Source organism: Sus scrofa, chromosome 13 (genome assembly GCF_000003025.6).
Source record: "Sus scrofa isolate TJ Tabasco breed Duroc chromosome 13, Sscrofa11.1, whole genome shotgun sequence".
NCBI classification, from domain to species: Eukaryota; Metazoa; Chordata; class Mammalia; order Artiodactyla; family Suidae; genus Sus; species Sus scrofa.
The window spans coordinates 193,272,172-193,293,508 of NC_010455.5; the positions used below are offsets into that span (position 1 = coordinate 193,272,172).

At 37.4% G+C, this 21,337-nt stretch overlaps 1 protein-coding gene across 9 annotated transcripts in view; it reads right to left on the reverse strand.

Annotated features, from left to right (window-relative positions):
- GRIK1 (glutamate ionotropic receptor kainate type subunit 1) overlaps positions 1-21,337 on the reverse strand; it is a 419,248-nt gene that overhangs the window by 394,465 nt on the left and 3,446 nt on the right. The window lies entirely within an intron of this gene.

Sequence of the window (21,337 nt, forward strand, 5' to 3'; positions counted from 1 at the left end):
AGGCAGACTTAAGAATAATAAGTTGGCAGACATGATTTTAAAGACACTCCTGCCAATATGATGGAAGAAATTACAGAAGTACTTTCTGTCATAAAAGTTGTCGAAATTAGAAATGAATTTATAATGGAAAAAACTCTGTATAAATTTAATTAATATATCAGTGGTTGCAACCTTATGGTGTAGAGATTTTTATTTCTTATGAATATGCAAAGTGAGTTAAAAGTATTTAATGATTTGAACTCAGTTCTTTCTATTTCAGATTTCTCATATGATTGCAAATGAATTTTTTTTCAGTTTATAAAAATATACTGGCTAATTCTGTTTATTTAGTTCTATGGATTTGATTAGTGTGTTTCTGGACTTTCTTGGCCTAAGTCAACAGCCCTCTCTGAGAATCTATTGCAGTCTGTTCCTGCCACAGAACAGAAACACAACATGTGTTTCCTGAACATAGGAGTGATACAGGGAGTAAAACAAGAAACTAATTCACAACTCAAAAGCTTCCTGACTGATTATATAAGCGGCATCTATCCCGTGGAAGATAGTCATTATCCTAATGCACCATGCCAGGAGAACTTCCAAACAGCTAGGATTAAACCTTCTTATTCAAAGTTACTTTATTTCCAAGTGGCTTCACAACTTTCTCCACTAAATTAGGTTTTGTGAAAATGAAACACCTTCTAAAATGGAATTCGCATTCCCAAGCTGTGGAGAACCTCTTTCTTTAGGTTATAGAAAACCAAAAGAATGAACTTACAGTAAATAACTTAACACATGGAATCACTCTGACATGGATTTAATATCCATTTCAAATGAACCATATGTTTCCTGATGTACATTCACCTTTTTAGGCATAATTTTATTGGGTAAAGTAAAGATTTTCTATAAACTTGTTGCCATAAGGTTGATTTAATGGCTCCAAATCAATGTGTGTGTGTATTTTTCTGAGCATCAGAAATTCAGACTTTAACCCTTTCAATGAATAACTTTATGAAAATTCACATCTAGAGTGTGTATTTTATGACTTTTTTGAGGAGCATAGTCTATTACTGGATAAAAACCATCAAAAATGGCAATCTTGCTTTATCAGTAACTACGTGACTATAAAAAAAATCTATGTGACTATTAGTCATTCTGTCTCATCTTAAAGTTTTCTTATCTCAAAATTGGGCATAATGGTTGACAGTAGCTACCACCTAGAGTCACTAAGTGCAGTGGACTGAATGCTTGTGCCTGTAAGTCGAAGCCCTTATCCCAGATGTGAGAGTGTTTGGAGGTGGGGCCTCCAGGAGATTATCAGATTTAGATGAGATCATGAGGGTGGGGCTGCCATGATGCTATTAATGGCTTTATAAGAAAAGGAAGAAAATAGAGCTTTCTATCTACCTCATATGAGGAGGTTACAACAAGAAGGCAGCCATCTGCAAATCAGAAAGTGGGCGCTCACCAATGACTCTGCTGGAAACCTGATCTTGGAACGCTTAGCCTCCAAACTGTGAGTAAAAACTCTTGTTATTTAAGCCACTCAGTCTATGGTATTTTGTTTTGTCAGCCTGAACTATGACACTAAGAAGAAAATAGTACAAATTTCTTCAGGAACCACAAATAACTATCTGCAAAGGATGTGTCATAATAACGAGAGTTAACTTTTTTCTTTTTTTTTTTTTTAATGGCCACACCCACAGCATGTGGAAGTTCCAGAGCCAGGATAAAATCTGAGCTGCAGCTGCGGCTATGTTGGATCCTTTAACCCACTGCTCGGGGCCTGGTATTGAATCTGCACCTCCAACAGGCTGTTGCAGTTGGATTCTTAGCTTACTGTGCCACAGTGGGAACTCCAACAGTTAACTTTAAAAAAAATTTTTTTGTATGAAAAAAAATCTCTTTCCACATATGAACTCAACTATCTCAAAAACCCAGTGAAATAGATGTAATCGATCCCCATCTTATAGAAAAAAAAATTTGAAGCAAAGAGAAACCATACAATTTGCCCAGCTTGCCACATATAGTTGAGATTTAGATGTATAAAATAATTGTCAGCTTCAACACTTCATATTCACCAATATGTGTTACAGCTCTCCTATTTAAGTTGAAGGCCTTTGAAGGTAAAAGCTAAGTCACATTTTCCTGGCATCTGTCATAGCACATAATCACACAGGGAAGGGGTGTCAATATTTATTTTCAAATATATTCATTTAAAAAGCACCTGTCCAGGTAAATGACTGAAAATAGCCAAATAAATGTCACGAAACAATGCCTATATCGTATTATTAAAATGACAGTTTAAGGAAAACCTTGCTGGAATGATAGCATATAAATAGAAAATGTCTGATATAAATATTAAGTGGCACATTTGTTTTCTTCTTATGGTTTTACTATCAAGAAGTGTTTCAGCCAAATTGCATTATACTATCTAGGTCAGTGTCCTGGCACAAAGTGGGTGGCACTCTTGTTGTCAAAACTTGGCCTCTGTGCACTGATGCCAAATAGAAACTTGGAGACAGAGTTTTGGGTGAAGGAAGAAAAAAAAAAATAGCTTATTGCTTTGCCAGGGAAAGGAAGCCACTGCTGCCCTACAGACTGTGACCTCTTTTGGGAGAGAATAGGAGCGGTACTTATGATTTTGGAGTAGAAAATAGGGTCACAGATAAGGATTCGGGTAGAAGTAAGCTTTTATTCTTTAAAGCTGGTGTCCAGATGGGTTCTGACCATCCTCCTTTCTGGAATGAAGAATGCTTCATCCAGTAGTTAACATCTTTCATTTGCTGGGGGCTTGGGGTTTCAGTTCTGCAGCAGAGCTCAAAGATATTGTTATGTATGTTCCTTGAGAGGAAACCAAGTCCCTGCCCCAAGGCTGCACTGTTGTTTTTTGACTCTTCCTCCCTTTTCTCTACATCTCCCCCCTTCCCTGATTAGCAACCTTTTGAACCTGTCCTGTTGGAACTCAGGGAAGGTCATGGAGGCTGAATGAGGTCTATTCCCTACATACAAGAAATGGAAAAAATAAAAAATAAAATAGAATGAAAGTTCAGAGTCCCCAATGTGGTTCAGCGGTGAATGAACCCGACTAGTATCCATGAGGACACACGTTTGATCCCTGGCCTTGCTCGGCGGGTTAAAGACCCCGCGTTGCTGTGGCTGTGGTGTAAGCCGGCAGCAATTATTTGACCCCTGGCCTGGGGAACTCCATATGCCTCGGATGTGGCCCTAGAAAGACAAAAAATAAAAATAAAATAAGAAATGGGGGACACAGAAAGGCTTTTGTTCCCAGGAGCCCCACAGAGCCCTGATCAATTTCACACTCACAAGAAGTGACCAAAGTGTTTAATGAAGGTGCTTTTTATAAACATGTGTCAGGGTTAGAGACAAGTAAGGGATAGTAAAGTACCTCCTAGGCTTATGCTGTAGGTCACAACAAACCCGCCAACCCTAAGGGGATGGAACACTGAGATGCTTAGAACTACAGAAGAAGGATATCCCAAATGAGCCAAGACCTGTGAGGGGGACCCCGAGCACTGACAATTCACAGAGAATCAGCAGGGTGTCAAGGAGACAAAAATTAAGCCACGGATGATCCCCGCCTTTCCATCTGATGGTATTTTCCATTGGCCAAAAGCAACACTAAGCCAGAAAGCAAGAGGACCTTTTGATATAATTCTTAGAAAGTCAAAAGAAATAGAGAGGCTAGAGAGTAGACCTGGAGGGACAGACAGAGAATATCTGTCATAGCAATTGGAGAAGACCATCTCCTGTCGAGATGACGTGGCCCCACTGATTGTGGACAGTGAATATGTACACATACAGGAGACCAGTCTTCCAGCCTGTCTTCAAGAAATAGTTCAACGGTCTGTTAAGTAGCAGTATGTCTCAGAGTATTCCATAAGTACACACCTAGACAGCACATTCAGGATGCGCTATGGCTTCTTGAGCTTGGGAATATGGGATATATATTCTAAGCCCTCTTTGTCTTAATTCTTCACTGAGCAAAGGCAGCACTCTCTGGACAATTGACAGGAGAATCAAGAGTTTGCCAGAACACAGTGCTTGCTGTGTACCTAATTTCACTGAGTAGATAAACAAATCCCACTGGACTCATTCTTAAACCATGTTCTTTCTTTGTTTTGTTTTGTTTTTTAGGGTAGCACCTGTGGCATATGGAAGTTCCCAGGCTAGGGGTTGAATCCGCTCTACAGCTGCTGGCCTATGCCACAGCCACAGCAACACAGGATCCAGGCTGTGTCTGTGACCTACACCACAGCTCATGGCAATGCTGGATCCTTAACCCACTGATCAAGGCCAGGGACTGAACCCACATCCTCATGGATCCTAGTTGGGTTGTTAACCACGAGCCACGAAGGGAACACCCATTAAACCATATTCTTAAATGGCTTCTGTTCTCTTACAAGTAAAACCTAAAGTTGTATACCTACCTAGAGCTTTGCAAAGGTTCTGTGCACTAAAAACATTCACCCTTTAGCAGCACCACTGTGCTTCAGGGCAGTACTTATTTTTACAAATAGATACAAAACCGTGAGGATTGCTCTGTGTCTCAGTTTGCTTCATTTGTAAAATAAAAAAAAAAAAGGGTGAGTCTTTCTTGGATCTGACATTCTTTAATTCCTGTATTCTTTGACCAATGTCAACCTAAAAAATGTACAACCCAAAAGCCTAGAGTTAAGTTCCCTCTGGGGCAAAATAGGATCATAGCCTGGAAAGCAGCATTTCACAGAGCTCTGAAATACTGCTCTGAAGAGGCAGGGGGAAATATCAGTATATACATGATAAAGATGCAGGGGGAGATGCATGCAGCTATGCACACATTTTACAGAAGTTTGCTGCTGGTCTCTTGAAGGTTACGATTAGTTATAAGGAGCAGATGTCACCAGGAAGGACTTTAGTGCTTTTCTAGATGTGAGGAGATGCAAGAATTGGGCTCATAATTTTTTCTCCTAAAAATATCTACTTGAAGACCTGTTCTGTCAGTTTTCCCAGAGCACAGAGTGCCTCACTCCTGATCTCCACCCAGGGCTCCTTGCAGGGGGTGTTGAGGGTTGGCAGCTCAATGGCTCATGATTTAATCCACGAAGTGCCAAACTCCAGTTACATCAAGGATGGAAGTGGGGAATGGGAGAAAAATATTGCAAAATTGAGAAGACTATGCAGAGGCAGAATTAGATGAGAGTTAACAAAGATGTAGGCAAAGAGAAGCTTTTTTCTTTCATTTTTTTGAAGGGGCAGAAATTCTCTACTTGGTGCCTTTGTTCATATTCCCTCTGGGGATGATCAGAACATTCTATTCCATTTCTCCATGTCATCAAAGAGAAAATGTAAATGTTCTCTTTGGGGGGAGATAGCGATTGGTTACATAACTGGTTAGGCACAGCAATTTTAACCTAGGAAAGAGCTTTATTTTTCCCATTACCAAGTATTATTGCACACACTCAGCCAAACAAAAAGTCTTGGTAAAAGAGCTAAACTGTCAATAAAGACACAGGGCTTTCCAACTTTGGACTTCCACATACTCGGTCCTGTACTTGGAATCCTCTCTCTTTTTTGCTAGCCAATTAGCACTTCTCTTACAGACTTAATATATATATATTTTTAATTCTGGGGAACGTTTCCCAGACTTTCTTAAACCTCATCAGTTTCTCCGATTAAATGAACTCATAATATCTTGATCCCCTCATTCATAATTTTTTTCAGTTTAAAATTAAATATTTATTCATGTGATCATTTAGTTCATGGCCAAGTGTCTTTCCTACACTGTAATCTCCATGAAGACTGAGCTGCTGTGGTCGCTAATATCCACACCCCAGTGGTCTGCCTTGGAGGGTCACTGAATCAGGCACATTCTTAGGCACAATTAGATAACTTACTGCCGTGTCTGCTTGTGTTTCAGATGGACATGTTCTCAGAAGTGGTACCCTAGATGCTAGGCCAAGGAAACTTGAGCAAAAGTTGTCTCCTTGATTCATGGCAAAGCATTACATTGGATGTTGCCTCTATCCATCCCCGCTGAGATTTTTTAGTTTATTTTCCTGGAATCAGATTTCCAAAGCATTATAGCAAACCTATGCTAGATATTCATAATCTCCACTTTATTTTATTTTACTTTATTTATTTTTATTTATTTATTTATTTTTTGCTTTTTAGAGTTGTACCTGTGGCATATGGAAATTCCCAGGCTAGGGGCTGAATCGGAGCTACAGCTGCCAGCCTACACCACAGCCACAGCAACACAGGACCCATGCCACGTCTGCGACTTACACAACACCTCATGGCAATGCCAGATCATTAACTCACTGAGCGAGGCCAGAGATGGAACCCGCATCCTCATGGATGCTAGTTGGATCCATGAACTGCTGAGCCACAAAGGGAACTCCCATAATCTCCGTTTGAGAGCTGTTCAACGTCAAGGCTTGATATTCTAGGCTGGTTAGAATATCAGCAACAATGTGGGGAGATATCCTGTGAATTATAGGTGTATCAATGGTCCTGACCTCTCCTCCCTAAGTGCCAGTAGCTCCTCCTCTGCCACCAAGGTGAGACAAACAAAAAAGTCTCCAGACATGGCCAAGTGTCCCCTGTGGGACAAAAATTGTACCAGTTGAGTATCATGTTGTAGACGAAAAATCTGTCAGATTCAAACAAATGTCTCCATGTGATAGAAAAATGCTATAGAAATGCTAGCACAGTTTCCCCAGTGTACTTCCCAATCAAAAGGGATGTTGGCATGTTAGTCCTCACTGCATGGCCCACTAAGAGCATTATTTATTCAAATTGTCGCCATTCTTAATGGTTTTATTTTACAGTTTCAAAAATGTCTTAACCTATAATCACTCCGTAGGGGTTTTCAAGTAAAAGTTGAGTCTTTATAAATCAAACCGATCAAGAAATAATAGGCCAGCATAGGTCAGCCTTCTCAAATCTAAAGTTTCACTCAGGTTCCCTATGCTTTTATTTTAGATTTTTGAATTTGGTTTGTTTTCTCAGCACATAAGCTCACTTTAATATGGCTATGCAAATCAATGTACACAGAATGCCTGCAAAATAGAATTAGGCAAGGTTCTAAAAGAAATCCAGTTGTAGTGAGCAGAGAATTTTAAATTAAAAACTACTACTTGCAACATGGTTCTTGTATTTCTTCAGGTACCTGATAATTATTACCTTAAAGTAGGACTGATTTTGAAAATAAGTGGATTTGCCTTTCCTTCTGCAGAACATTGAAATAGTCCTGCTGGGTGATACTGTTATTCTGTACCTAAAAGCAGATGAAGGAAGGGCTGGCAATTACACAAATACAGACTATGCCAGCAACACATGGGACAATGTATTCACTAAAGTTATTTTCCTTTGCTGAGTTGAATACAAAATTGTTTCTCCATTGACCAGATTTTGTGCATGAAATTTGGCCTCAATTTCCAAATCAGTGAAATGGTTATATGAGAACTAACTACCTTCTACTTTGCAGTAACAGTAAAGATATTGCACATAAATATATATATCACATGATCTGTGTCTAACAAACAATATTTTAATTTTAGGATGAAGTGAGGATACTGCTAAATGTTTTAATTTTGAAATAAACATATTTATTTCTTCAACACATGCCAAACATGGTGGAAAAAATAATTTCTATGATTGAATAGCACTGATCACAATTATCTTACAAATGCATATGTTTTATATTGGTCTTCTTTTCCTTGAATAATTTAATATACACTTAGGTTTTCATTATACAGAAGTGGTTATAATAATGTTGCATGGATCCTACAAATCTCAGGGAAAGCAATCCTAGAGAAAATATCCATATTGTGTATCAGAAGCAACTCAAATACACATCTCCATTTTCTTTCCTTTTAAGCCAATTTTCCTCATGGCTACATAATAAAAACTACTCAAATTAATATTATTATTATTTTTGTCTTTTTAGGGCTGTACCCACGACATATGGAGGTTCCCAGGCTAGGGGTCAAATTGGAGCTGTAGCTGCAGGCCTAAAGCACCGCCACAGCAACACAGGATCTGAGCTGCATCTGCGACCTACACCACAGCCCATGACAATGCCAGATCCTTAACCCACTAAGCCAGGCCAGGGATCGAACCTGTGTTCTCATGGATGCCAGTCAGATTCATTTATGCTAAGCCACGAAGGGAACTCCCCAAATTATTCTTTTTTTAAAAAAAGTAAGCAGCTCTTTGTTTAAAAACAAACAAACAAATAAGAACAACTAAGGTCCAAACCCATCACCTTTGCTGCTGCGTTTCTCCTCCTTTTTTACATAATTGTGATTACTGGGTGTTATGTTGGAAAGCCCCTAAACAAATCACTTTCTTGAGCAGCTTTTGGGGATAATATCTATAGAGGATTTCAGATTTTTTTTTAAACAAAAAGAATTTTAAATTTAGGGTTTGCTACATAAGACCAGACTGCAGGACATAAATGGTTTTCCTAAATATACATTAGCCAGAAAGGGATTGCTTTTTGATGGTGTAAGTGTACTTCCGTGTTCCTGATTAACATGATTCTGTGCCATTTGGCTGTAGGCGTGTGTGTGTGTGTGTGTGGTGTGTGTGTGTGTGTGTGAGTGAATGGGTCATTCCCAAGTAATTTTACAATTCCTCTGACTATGACTTGGGCTGTCTACAGATTTATGAAATATAATGCTCATTTGGATGGTCATGAATTGATTTACGATGTGACGTTTTTCCTCTTTCAAAGGCCCTGAAGTTTTGTTTTTTGTTTTTTTTTTCTCCCTCCCTCCACCCTGCATATTACTTTCCAGTGGAAAGGCTAGTTTCCATCTTTTCTCAGACAGCTATGATGGGAAATTCTGCTTCTGTATAATTTTGTATGTTCCACATTCACATTAATGTTTGATGGAGAGGACACTAGATGATGATTACGAAAAATAAAACTTTGCAATGATAAACATGAGGCAGGAGGAAGTTATTATTTCAATTTGTCACTCACCTTGTCATTTCACATATATGACAGGAATCTTTAGTTTTTTGTGTTTTTTTTCTTATGGAGGGTCCCAGGCTGGGGTCAAATCAGAGATGCAGCCGCAGCCCATGACACAGCCACAGCAACTCAGGATCCGAACCAAGTTTGCGACCAACACCACAGCTCACCCCAACACTGGATCCTTAACCCACTGAGCGAGGCCAGAGACCAAACCCACGTCCTCATGGATACCAGTTGGGTTTGTCAACCACCAAGCCACAAAGGGAACTCCAGGAATCTTTAGTTTTATCAAATTATTTTTCAGCTCAATGTGTAGCAGTATGGGTTTGGAAATAAAATATATCATGATGTTTTAATGAGTGTTTCCTTTCTCCCAGAAAAAAATAAGTGATAAGTTCTACAAAATTTAAAGTTGTTCTTCAGGATCCACAGAAAAAGATCAAAACCTGAAAATGAAAATACACAGTGTTTCAGGTTTTGTTTGCTTGTTTTTAAATATGAAAAAAAATAACTTTTAGTGCTTCAGAATATGAAATCTAAAGAAATTTGAACAAATTTGACTTTCAGAACACAGATTGGAAAATAAATCTGAAGTTTCTCCTTCCTACCCTTATACAAGCGATGGCCCTGTTCCGTGAAACAGGGTTTTCTAGGAAAAGATGTTTGGGATTACAAAAGAGTATCTGAAAAGTTCAGAGAGGAAAGGAAAGAGGTAAGGTTTATTCATCAGGATATGCCAAGCAGACTCTAATTAAAAACAGAAACAACAAATAGCACAGATAAGCCAATATACATCACAAAAATCTAAGAAAACAAGATAGTACAAAAATAACAAATTATTTTCTGAATGGCAGGCATATATATAGTTATGAAACACTGACCTCATGAGACAAGTTTTACATTTGCTGTGAGAAAAAAGGGGCTAAGATCAATTGCTCTGAAACCCAAACTGTACCGACTACGTTACTGGATTTTAGGTGCTCTTACAGGCGGTCGGCGTGCATACAGTTCCCAGTTTATCCATATTAAAATTTATCTGAAAACACATTATTTAAATGTGATGTTTCAAAGAGACATATTATTTCCTCTCTTTTCATTTATCTGCTTTTCTTTTCATGGCGCTGGTCAATATTTGATATTTGCGACCTTGTTTTCCAGTGCAGACAAATGCGTATCAGCCATTTGTGTATTTACTGTGGTCAGCTCAGAAGGATTTTCTGAAAACAAAGAAACAAAAATCCAACTTTGGCCCTACTTCCAGGTGTCTTGATCTTCCAGAAGTGAGGTGATCTTCAATATCAAGGCGGTATCTGATTTAGGTTTCCGAATTTCATAGAAGGGCTTCATCCCTACCTTGTGATGCTTATCAGAAATGCATACGTCATCAAGAAGACCTTGACCCCTTTAACTTTCTGGTGCTCACATCCAATAAAGCTCAGATTCAAGGATCAATAGTGAAGAATAACTGTGAAGGTATATGCAGTCTATCCATTCCCCAAGACGTTGTAAATTTTATCTTGTAGAGTAATATTGAGCACTTTATAAGAAACAAATGAGCGGCACACACTTTGTGTATCTACAGTCACATTATTTCCCTTTATAGAAATCGAAGGGTATATTTCTTTCATATTTTTAATGTAAAACTCTGTAATTTGTCTAATACTCTCTGAACTCTGTGATTTGTCCTATGTCCCTTCTTACTTCCACTAATAGAAATCTCAGATAAAATGCTCTGGTCCCCTTCTGGAATCTTCCCAAGGACATTGCCTCTGCTTTATCTTATTTCACTTTAAGCTCCACCATAGCTTTTGTATTTTCATCAGGTTATAATAGATGTATTTCTGTAAGCCTTTGAAATCATTTTATAAGACAAGCTACAAATATAAGAATGAATAAATGAATAAGCCAATGATGGAGAGTATGAAAAAATGTGAATTAAAACTTCATCCTCTGAAGGGAAAAGAAAGTGCCAAATATTACCCTTGGAAGCCAGAAGTCAACTTGAATGATGACTTTATATAAAACAAAAGGCAGTCTCAACTTCAGGAATAGTATGGCAAGCTTATTTTAGTGTTCTCTCCAGGACTTGTTTAATGATTCTGTTTTTTATAAGCATCACAGTAATTACTCATTCCATCTCACTTTCCTATATCTGATAGAGAGGTAATGCATATTGTAATATATGTAATGATATGTGTATGTGTTCATGTTATATATATAAAATACACTAATTTTATGACATAAGATGTACCATATAGTCATTAGAGAGAGAATGATATCTTAAAAACCTAGACTTTCTGTTGCAAAATCCAGAAAACTGGATGGAAAGTTCATTCTTATTGTTGCTTCTGTTGTTGTCTTAATTTTAAAAACTTTGCTTTAAATACCAGCTCAGTGTTGAAAGCATGAAATACCACCACAGTGTTGAAAGCCTGAACACCAGAGTTCAGACACTCAGATACAGATGTATCTTAACTTTAAGAATCCAGCTCTGTTTCCTTGCAGGAGGCCAGCAGACTCCCCAGGATTTAGGGAGGGCTGTACCCCAGGACTCTGGGAGTACTCTCTGTACATTCTGCTGCTCAAGGTGCATGAAGGACAAGGGAGATGCAGGCACCATATGCTTGAGTAGAAAGGGCCTGAGGTGATAATCAGGGCTTGAAGGCAACTTGATGCTGATTGCTGCTGTGTGAATCATGGATTCCTCCTTGATGAGGGGCTGGGTAAAGAGCCTACTTGAGAAACCAGTCAGAGAAAGTGCTGGGTCTCAAAGAGTGAGAGTGAACCAAGGTGGGCTCTCCAGTCAGGGATGTGGGCAGCAAGTGCCACAAAGAGGTCAATACCCAGGACCAGACAGAACCAGCTGCACTACAGTGGATGTCTTGGAGGAATGACAGCATATGCCCCTCCCTGAATGAAAGAGGTCTTTGGTTCTGTGGGGAGAAGGAAGAAAAAGAGATCTCTAAATATTTACGTTTTGAACTGAAAACGAGAAACTTAATGCAGTCCTGGTGGAACAAAGGGCTTGCACACCTACTCAAATTTGATTTCAGGAAAATGAACAAAGTTGCATGTCCACACATGTGATGCTGTGGCTATAAATATAATGGTGTTGCACATGTTCACCCAGTTTCTCAGTTGAAAGAAATGACAATAAAGAAGACCCAACACTGTAGAAGGAGTTTCAGATCAGGAAGGGATTAGCTGTTGCACACATGCACCTGTTCACCACCCGCTCCCTCAGATGGACAAGGAAACGGATTTACTAAAAGGTTATGTGACATGGCCAAGCTAAGTATTACCAGAGCTGAAAATATTCTTATTTCAGTGCACTTCTCACTCTGCCAAACTTCATACAAATGACTGTTAGAATAATCTAGAGCGTACAGAATGGCAACTTGTACCAATCATTTTTAAATTGAGCAATGAACAGTAAGAGGAATCAAAATGAAAAAAAAATTCATGTGCAATTCCACCATCTTAACAAAACAAATGGGCTTCCCCTTTCTGCCTTCATTATTTTAGTTCTTATCCATAAGCGAGAATAAATTGTATAATTCCCAATTCAAGGTATGTAAAAGCATATCTTCCTAAACATTTTCCATTTTAATGCATACATTTCATCATAAGGTTTATATTTAATAAATCATTCTTTAAGTTTAAACTATTAATTTCTCAACCACGCCCTCCTGATGATCATTTAGATGATTTACAATCATGTATAAAGACTCCTGCCAATTCAGTGGGCATGGAGAGAAACAGACTTAGAGTTCAAATATATCCTGAGAACAAAAGAAACTACACTGCCCAGAATTCAAAAGGCAAGTAAATATTGCCTTTAGACTTGAAAGATGGCTCTATCTGACTAATCCATTTTTAGGGGATGAAGTACAATATCTTACAAAATATAAACATAGGCAGGTCATCAGAATGCAACCTCATTTATGGATTGCCAAAATATGCAATCGAACATTTTTGAAGTTTAAATTTTAAAGAAAAAGAAAAACCTTAAATGTAGTAATTGAGTCCTCACAATGAAAAAAGAAAAACACTTGATTTTTGCCTTCCTTTCCCCATTTTGAATTATAAAGTACTCTATTGGCTCTGGGAATTAAGTATTGATTTTTTTAAAGGCATATTTAGACAATTTTGCTAAGAAAAGGATTCGTGCAAATAGTTTGCTGTGAGTATTCATTCAAAGACATCAGTACTTAATGCTTCTAGCAGAGTATGTTACAATGCTTGAATCAATATTCAAAGTTAAATTATGTTTAATTAAGTACAGAAAGCATATAATAGTTGCAAACCTAGATGCTAATGGATAGAAACAGCTGATATCTGATTTTCTACAAACTCATGGCAGATTTCTAAATAAGACATACAGCCATCACATTTTATCAATAGCAATTTTTATATAAAGTTTATTTTTAATGATTTTTTCTGACATTATACAATGTTGTCTTTATTTTAATGATATTCTAGAAAATTATTTATGTAACATATTATATGGAATTGACAATGGTTTTTCTCTATTCCTTGATGGAGTTAGTTGTAGTTTTTATATACCTACAAAGTAGGTAGGAACAGTAACAGCATAAGACCTCTTGATATAGGTTGAAAATTTGCTTCTTAAATAGATTTTACTTATTTCTTAGAATAGTTTTAGATTTACATTCAAGTAGAGAAAGTAGTAGAGAGAGAACTCATATATTCCACATCCAATTTCCCCAGTTATTTGCACCTTTATATAAGTATGGTGCATTTGCTGAAATTAATGAAACCAGGGATTTTCCTTGTGGTGCAGCAGGTTAAGGATCTGGTGTCACTGCAGCAGCTGGGGTTGCTGTGTGGCACGGACTCAAGAACTTCCGCATGCTATGGCCATGGCCAGAAAAATTAATTAAGCAGTATTGATATGCTATTTTAAGTAGTATTCATCTTTATTAAAATATCCTTAATTTTTATGTAATGTCCCTTTTCTCTTCCAGTATCTCACTCAGAACATCTCATTGCATTTATTTGCCATGTCTCTCCACAACATCACATTAAATTTATGCGTCATGTCTCTTTAGGCTCCTCTTGGCTGTGACAGTTTCTTAGACTTTGTTTTTTATGACTTTGAGAGTACTGGCAAGTATTAGCCACATGTTTTATAGAATACTTTTCTATTGCTGTTAGTCTGATGTTTTGCTCATGATTAGAGGGACGACATGGATTTTAGGGAGGAAATTCAGGTAAACTGTGATTTGCATCCCACAGGATCAAAGGTAAATGCCATCAACATATTACTCCTGGGGATGTTGATCTTGATCAGTTGGCTCTTCCTTTTGAATCTATTATTTATATCAATATGGATCATGGGTATTTATTTTACACTTTGGTTTATAATCCAGTGCTACTTAAAAATACTGTTTTGCTCAAATAATTCTAGTCTTGGCTATGGGGAGCCCAGTACTTGGTGCCTATTTGCCTTTAAGATATTCCCATCAATGGGGATTTCTGGACCATTTATTTTTCTGGCATTTCAACATGTTCCAGGATCATCTTGTGTATTTCTTCTTCAGTCCACGAACTGTCCGTTTCTGGGTGCCATTACATGTCGACAGTAACAGTTAATCATTGGATTTCTACTAAATAAAAACAAACATATACATTTATAGTATAAAAATATGCATCGATGAGCTCCTTTTGAAACATTCATCGTTCAGGCAAATTTTTGGTATTCGTAGATCTTTGTATGCTATTTTATTTTGTGTGTTGCTTTTCCCAAACTAGTAATTCATCAAAGGATGTCTAGTCTTTCAAATGTATTTAGTCAACTAATGCACCAAATAACATATCAAAAGAATTTAGAGAGTTAAAAGAAAGTGTTTTTACTATTGCATGGTATTTCTGTGAGATTCGTTTGTAGTTAATAGGAATTTATTCTTAATTTAGTCAATGTCATTGTTTCTTTTTCTTTCTTTCCCAGGTTACGGTTTGAACTGGAGCTGCAGCTGTTGGCCTACACCACAGCCACAGTAACATGGGATCCCGAGCTGCCTCTACAACCTACACCACAGCTCACAGCAATGCCAGATCCTCAACCCACTGAGTGAGGCCAGGGATCGAATCCGCATCCTCAGGGACACTAACCGGGTTCGTAACCCACAGAGCCCAGGTCATTGTTTCTTAAGTCCATGTTGTAACTAATCTTACCTGTACTTAATAAATATGTTAACATAGCATTATATAAAATTGCATGTTTTACAAACTCTTTCATTTTGAATAAGAACAAAAAAGAGTAAAATATTGTCCAAGTCATATGGGAAAGATTTTAATTTTTTTTACTAGTTACAAAATAGAATATTTTTCCCCTCTAGGATAAATCATTTTCCCAGCTGACTTATAATTACCAATATTGGAGTGTTGATGTATAAGAGTTTCAGTTTTTTTTTGATATAACTTGATCTCAGTAGAAACTCAAGATGATAAATTTGTAAAAGTTCATGAAGCTGATATACGTTTCTTTTAATTTAAATGTTTCCATTTCTCTAAAACATTTATCATTGTAAAAATCAGATAGACATTTTTAAAAGTAAGTAGTTTGAATGTTAAATATAAATAGACTTTTAATTTAGTAAAAATTATGTTCTTTGAAAATATATTATAAATCGAATGTATGATTTTTTTCCATTTAAAACAATGTTAAGAAGTCAGTCTAAAAATAAAAACAAGAAAATGGCCAACATTTTAAGCTATATGTTCAGAATAGGTAATGTAGTTTTAAAAATCTTTTCTCTATAATAGAGAACAGTAGGTACCCAAACATTTTAAATCTACTATTAAAGCTTTGTGAAAAGTTCTGAAGTAGGCTGTGGGTAGAATTTGGATGAGATTGAAGAAAAAGTAGGATGTGTGGCCATACGAGTTTTGATGTATATATTGACATTTCAATGGTTTTATTGTCTAGTGTTCCCTCAAATATGTTCTAGGCAGCTTGAGTTTGATAGGAAGTTAGTCGCATGATTCAAGTAAGAGTCCTCTGACAATTAAACTGTGGGAGATCCTGAATTAAACCACAACAAAACAGATTTCTTTCTGCAGACGTACGAAGAGCCCTTGATATACAAACTTGCCTCATGAATCACTAAGGGAGAGAGTTTTTCTACACTCCTTGACCAGACAAATAAATTACTCTACAGCACAAAACTCCTACTCTGTTCATTAACAGAAAGAAAGAGCAGGAGATACCTTCATTAACCCTAATGTAGATCATGCATTTTACATATGCTAGCACATTTTCTCTTTACAATAAAGCCATGAGTTTGCTATTATTATTTCTCCATCTATAAGTAATGACAACAACAATACACACACACACAATTAGTAATTTTTTCCAGGTCAGTCAATTAGAAAAAGGCAGTTGGAGATGTGAATCCCCTTCTACCTGGAGTTCTCTATCATTCTCTCTTTGAGCTGGCATAACTTCTGGAAAATTTTAGAATACAGATAAATTTGTATATATTATATGAATAATTATCTGGAAAAAAGCCAAAGAGGATTAAGAGGTTACAAGAATTCGCCACCACTACGATCCCATCAAGGGTCCCTCAAAACCATTCAAATTAAGTGTATGATCTAATTAAAAACAGTATATTGGGAGTTCCCATTGTGGCCCAGCAGAAATGAATCCAACTGGGAACCATGAGGTTGCAGGTTTAATCCCTGGTCTCACTCAGTGGGTTAAAGATCCCGCGTTGCTCTGAGCTCTGGTGTAGGTCGCAGATGTGACTCAGATCTGGCATTGCTGTGGCTGTGGTATACGCCTGCAGCTGTAGCTCTGATTCGACCCCCTAGCCTGGGAATCTCCATATGCTGTGGGTGTGGCCCTAAAAAGCAACAAAAATAATTAAAATAAGAACAGTGTATTGGCTATATATTGGGTAACAAGGCTTCCTCTCCAGCTAGATTATCTTTTTTAACCCCTTGTTAAAGAGAAATTTTGGAGTTTCTTCTTTGCTAATTGTCTAAAATATACTTGAATGTAAATGACTCTTAGTTTATGTAGTTAATAACTAAGAACTACTAAGAGCCACAGTTCATTTCTCTAATATTTGGCTTCAGCTTAGTTTAAACAGGTATGTAACTGCACACCCAAGTTCATATGCAAACAGTATAATTTTTTTTTTTTTTGCTTTTTAGGGCTGCACCCCCAGCATATGGAGGTTCCCAGACTAGGGGTTGAATTGGAGCTACAGCTGCTGGGCTATGCCACATCAACACGAGTCACATCTGGAAACTAGATCACAGCTCATGGCAATGCCAGATCCTTAACCCACTGAGTGAGACCAGGGATCAAACCCGCATCCTCATGTATCATAGTCAGGTTCATTAAAGGCTAAGCCACAAAGGGAACTCCTACAGTATAATTTGATGAAAGGAGCTTGAAACTTGAGATCAGAATAGCTAGCTCCATGTTCCAGCATTTCCAACAACTAGCACCTGAACTTTGGCAAAGCTGCTAAGTCATGTCTTCTCAATGAAGACTGGAGATTAGAAACCATATAAGAAAAGTAGCTACAGGTGAGGTCTGTGTGGTATAAATATTAGGTCTGTAAAATGAATATTAAAGAAAAAGGTGAATTGTGCAGATAAAATAAGGCAAAAGATCTGCTCATTTGCATTAGTATGTTCACATGAGCCAGAGACTCCGTTTTCATCATCTCTCAGATAGCTTCTCCTCCAGATTTTTTCTCCCAGGGTCAGTGGAGGTTTTAAGTTGTTGTTGAAACATGCTTTCTCAAGGTGAAATCTACCTCGAGCCAAATAGATCGTCCTAAACAGAGGCAGGGATTTCTTGTCTAGATTTGTCAGCATGAATCCATTCTGTTGGTCCTCTGTGCATTTTAAGGCTTAAACCTATTCCATGTTGACTTTTTCTTTGATATAATAAACCGATGGCAGAAGATGAATAGAAACTCTCCAAGAATAATATTTGAAATTAAAACAGAAGAAGGGTCTCCACTGAAAGCCGGGTGAAAAATTTCAATGGTAATACAGATTGTAAACTACTAGAATTCGAGCATCAGGGTGGCAGGTGCGTTGGCCCATTTTGTTCACTGCTACATGTCGTGTATGTAGAAGTGTCTGGCTCATGGTAGGGGAATAAGCACAATAAGACAAATATTTGTCTTTTGATTGAAGAATGAATATTAAAATATTGAAATAATTCAGTGATTAAAGAATAAAGTTATGAGCTCTTGTACACAAGCAAAAATATGAATAAATACGTAGTAAAAATTATTTGGAACTTTGGGGTTACTTAGGATTAAATATTTTAAAAAAAATGATGTTACAGCCAACTTGAAGATTGAAATAAAATCCATTTGGAGCTTCTTTAGGAGATCAAAATATTTGAACAATTATATTGCCATTTGTGCTTCCATGCTATTCATATAAATTTCCTCAGTATATCTCTTTGTATGCTATATTTAATTACATAATATTTATTTAGCAGTTTGTTTGCAAATAACAAAATTTAGTTTATTTGAAATAGGAAAGGCAGATATTTTCACTGCTAATTCACAGATGAGCGGATCTGGGCTGAGAAATATTAAATGCAATGAAAATATGCCTCATTAACTCTTAAGTCCTTGTTCAGGAAGAAAATATCAATGATAATTATTTTTAAAAGTAAAAATAAGAAAACAATTACAATGTGACTAATAAATCCATAGACTGTTTAAACACTTTTCATAGTCATATTTCCTGTCCTCTTACCAATGATGTTATGAAGTTGCAGTTATTTTAATTTTACTTTTCAGATGCAATATAAAGCCCTGATGAAACTGAATGTCTCACTGAGACACACATCTAGTAAGTGTCGGAGGTGGGACCCAAGCCTGCGCTTTCTGACAGCAAATCACGCATCAGAAAGTCTGGCTACCCACTACTTAACTATGCTTCAATCACCAACTCCATCATTGTGTATGTTGAGATGATGCATGAAAAATATACTCCGTAAATATATCCTTCTGTTATTATTATTATTAGAAATATGACACATCGGTCCCAGAAATTGCAGATGCACATGGAATTGTTTCTCTTCTTTTTTTTTTCTCCACTAAAGATGCTACACTGCCATTTACTTAGGTCACCTAGACCCAGCTCTAATGGTTATAGGTGTCTGACCATGTGAGAGAGAGTCTGCAGTGAATTGTGCATGTGTGCGTGTGTGTGCACACGTGTGTACGTGTGTGTGTGTGTGTGTGTGTGTGTGTGTGTGTGTGTGTATGAGATTGACTGGTTGTTGACATATGCTGGGGAACAAGACAGAAGCACAAGAATGACCCAAGCATCCCTTAGAGAATTCCCAGCAGCCAGCCATATTTCACTTCCATGAAGGCTGCTGGGAACCTTTGGAATGTAGTTGGTCATAATGCTTATGACCTTTATCCTATAGACTCCCTTCATGACTATAAGCTGTGGTGTAAGGTTGTTAAACTTTCCAAAAGACATCCACAATGTATGCAAGACCCATGTAAATGTGCATACTCAATGGCCTCTCTAATACTTAGTATGCATGAATTTCATCTCAAATTTTATACCATTCATTCTCTCATTTTTTTCCCCCTCAAGGGCTAAAGTTTGAGCAGAAGCTCTTGTAAGTGTAATTAGACCACTAATTAATTCATTCAAGATTCAAGTGCCTTCTCTTTGTAAGCAAAGTGCCAGACATTTGTTGCACTTTACTTTGGGATATTTTAAGTTACTAGAAAGCTTGTCCTCTTAATGCAAGTTAATAATCAAAAGCCCCTTTTTGTTGGTTGGTTGGATGGTTGGTGGTTTGTTGGAACAAGAAAGGTGAGATGAAAAATAATGCATTTCAATTCTTCTCTTTCCTTCCCCCAACACACACACACACTCACACACACACACACACACACACACACTTGTTCAGTCTCCAACTTCTTTGATATTTTGTATTCAATGTTGGACTTGACTGACATTTGACTCAGTGCAGAGAGGCAGGTTTCCTCTGAGCTAAAGCTGGTTTCCATGGTGCTGAAAGGTCCGTTTAAAAGTAAACATGGTCCTTAGGTACATACAGGGTGGTATTCATGCCAAGCGCAGTTCACTTAGAGCCAGAAGGAGTAAGATGTTTGTAGTGCACATCAACAATAACAGGCCATGCATCTTGGTTCCCATTAGAAAAAGGAAATCTCATTATATTTTAAGGTCAATGAATCATGTTGGGTTGTTTTCACTTTAAAAACTACTTTTAAATGGTTGAGTGTGATTGCTTGGAGCCTGGACAAATGCTCAGATCTGTGAATAGACATGTCTTAAAACATCTTTTCCCACCCACCCCCCTTTGGAATTCCTTTCCTTTTGAGTTTTGTAGGGAAAGAAAATGCTATCTTAAGTTTGTTGTGAAGAAAGGAGGGCTGTTGGCTGGCATACCTTTTCCTAGTATGTCTAGATTTGTCTTTTTAAAAAATATATAAAATATAAGCAAAATGCCAATTAAGTTTCTGAGCATTGGAAATTGTAACACACTCATCATTTACTTGGTGTTGTTCAAGAGAATTTTGTTAACCAAAGTGTATAGGGTTGATTGCATCAAAAAGGGATATTAAGGTTAGAACATATCTAAGGTGAAGGATATTTTAGATGAGTGGGTTTTTTTTTGGAAAAGGAATATTTTGGGACTTTTTAAATGAAGTATCTAATTATCCAATAAAATGCACATTATCATTGTCCTTAGTTTAGAAAAATGATGTCTGCAAGTAAAAGTTAGTATCTGAGATATTTGCTTTCCTTGAGTATCAGATCCCAAGTGTCTAGAGAAAATGCAATTCAAAGTAGTAAACTTCTATTTTTTTTTCTTTTAAATGGGCATATTCAGTAACAGGAACTAGGTTCTGAATCTTTGGAAAGAGGTTCTCTAATTACAGGTCAGAACTAATAAAGTTATTGAGGAATTTCAGCCACGTAGGGGTGTCATTACAGAGTACCCTGGGTTGTTCCTTCCATCTTTCCTCAGTTCCTGGAAAAGGGATGAGTTAGAAGCCCTCAGGACTCAGGACTTCACTCTTGGAAACTAAAGTGAGAAATCTGAGAAGCTGGGAGTCCTGTGTGGTGTCAGGACTTCACCTGTGGCTGTCCTCTTTCACAGGGTCCTTAAGGAGCACAGTGGGTTGGGGAAAAAGAGGACACACTGAGACTAAAGAAATAGAAATTGGGTTTAGTTTGCAAGCGAAAACGTGGAAGTAGTCAAAGAGCTTTTCCAACCCAAAAAGCGGCTCAGAAATCATGCACTGCCTCCAAAGACCAAACCTTGGTAGAAGGTGCTGTGCTTTTAAATACCTCAGTGCACACATTGGC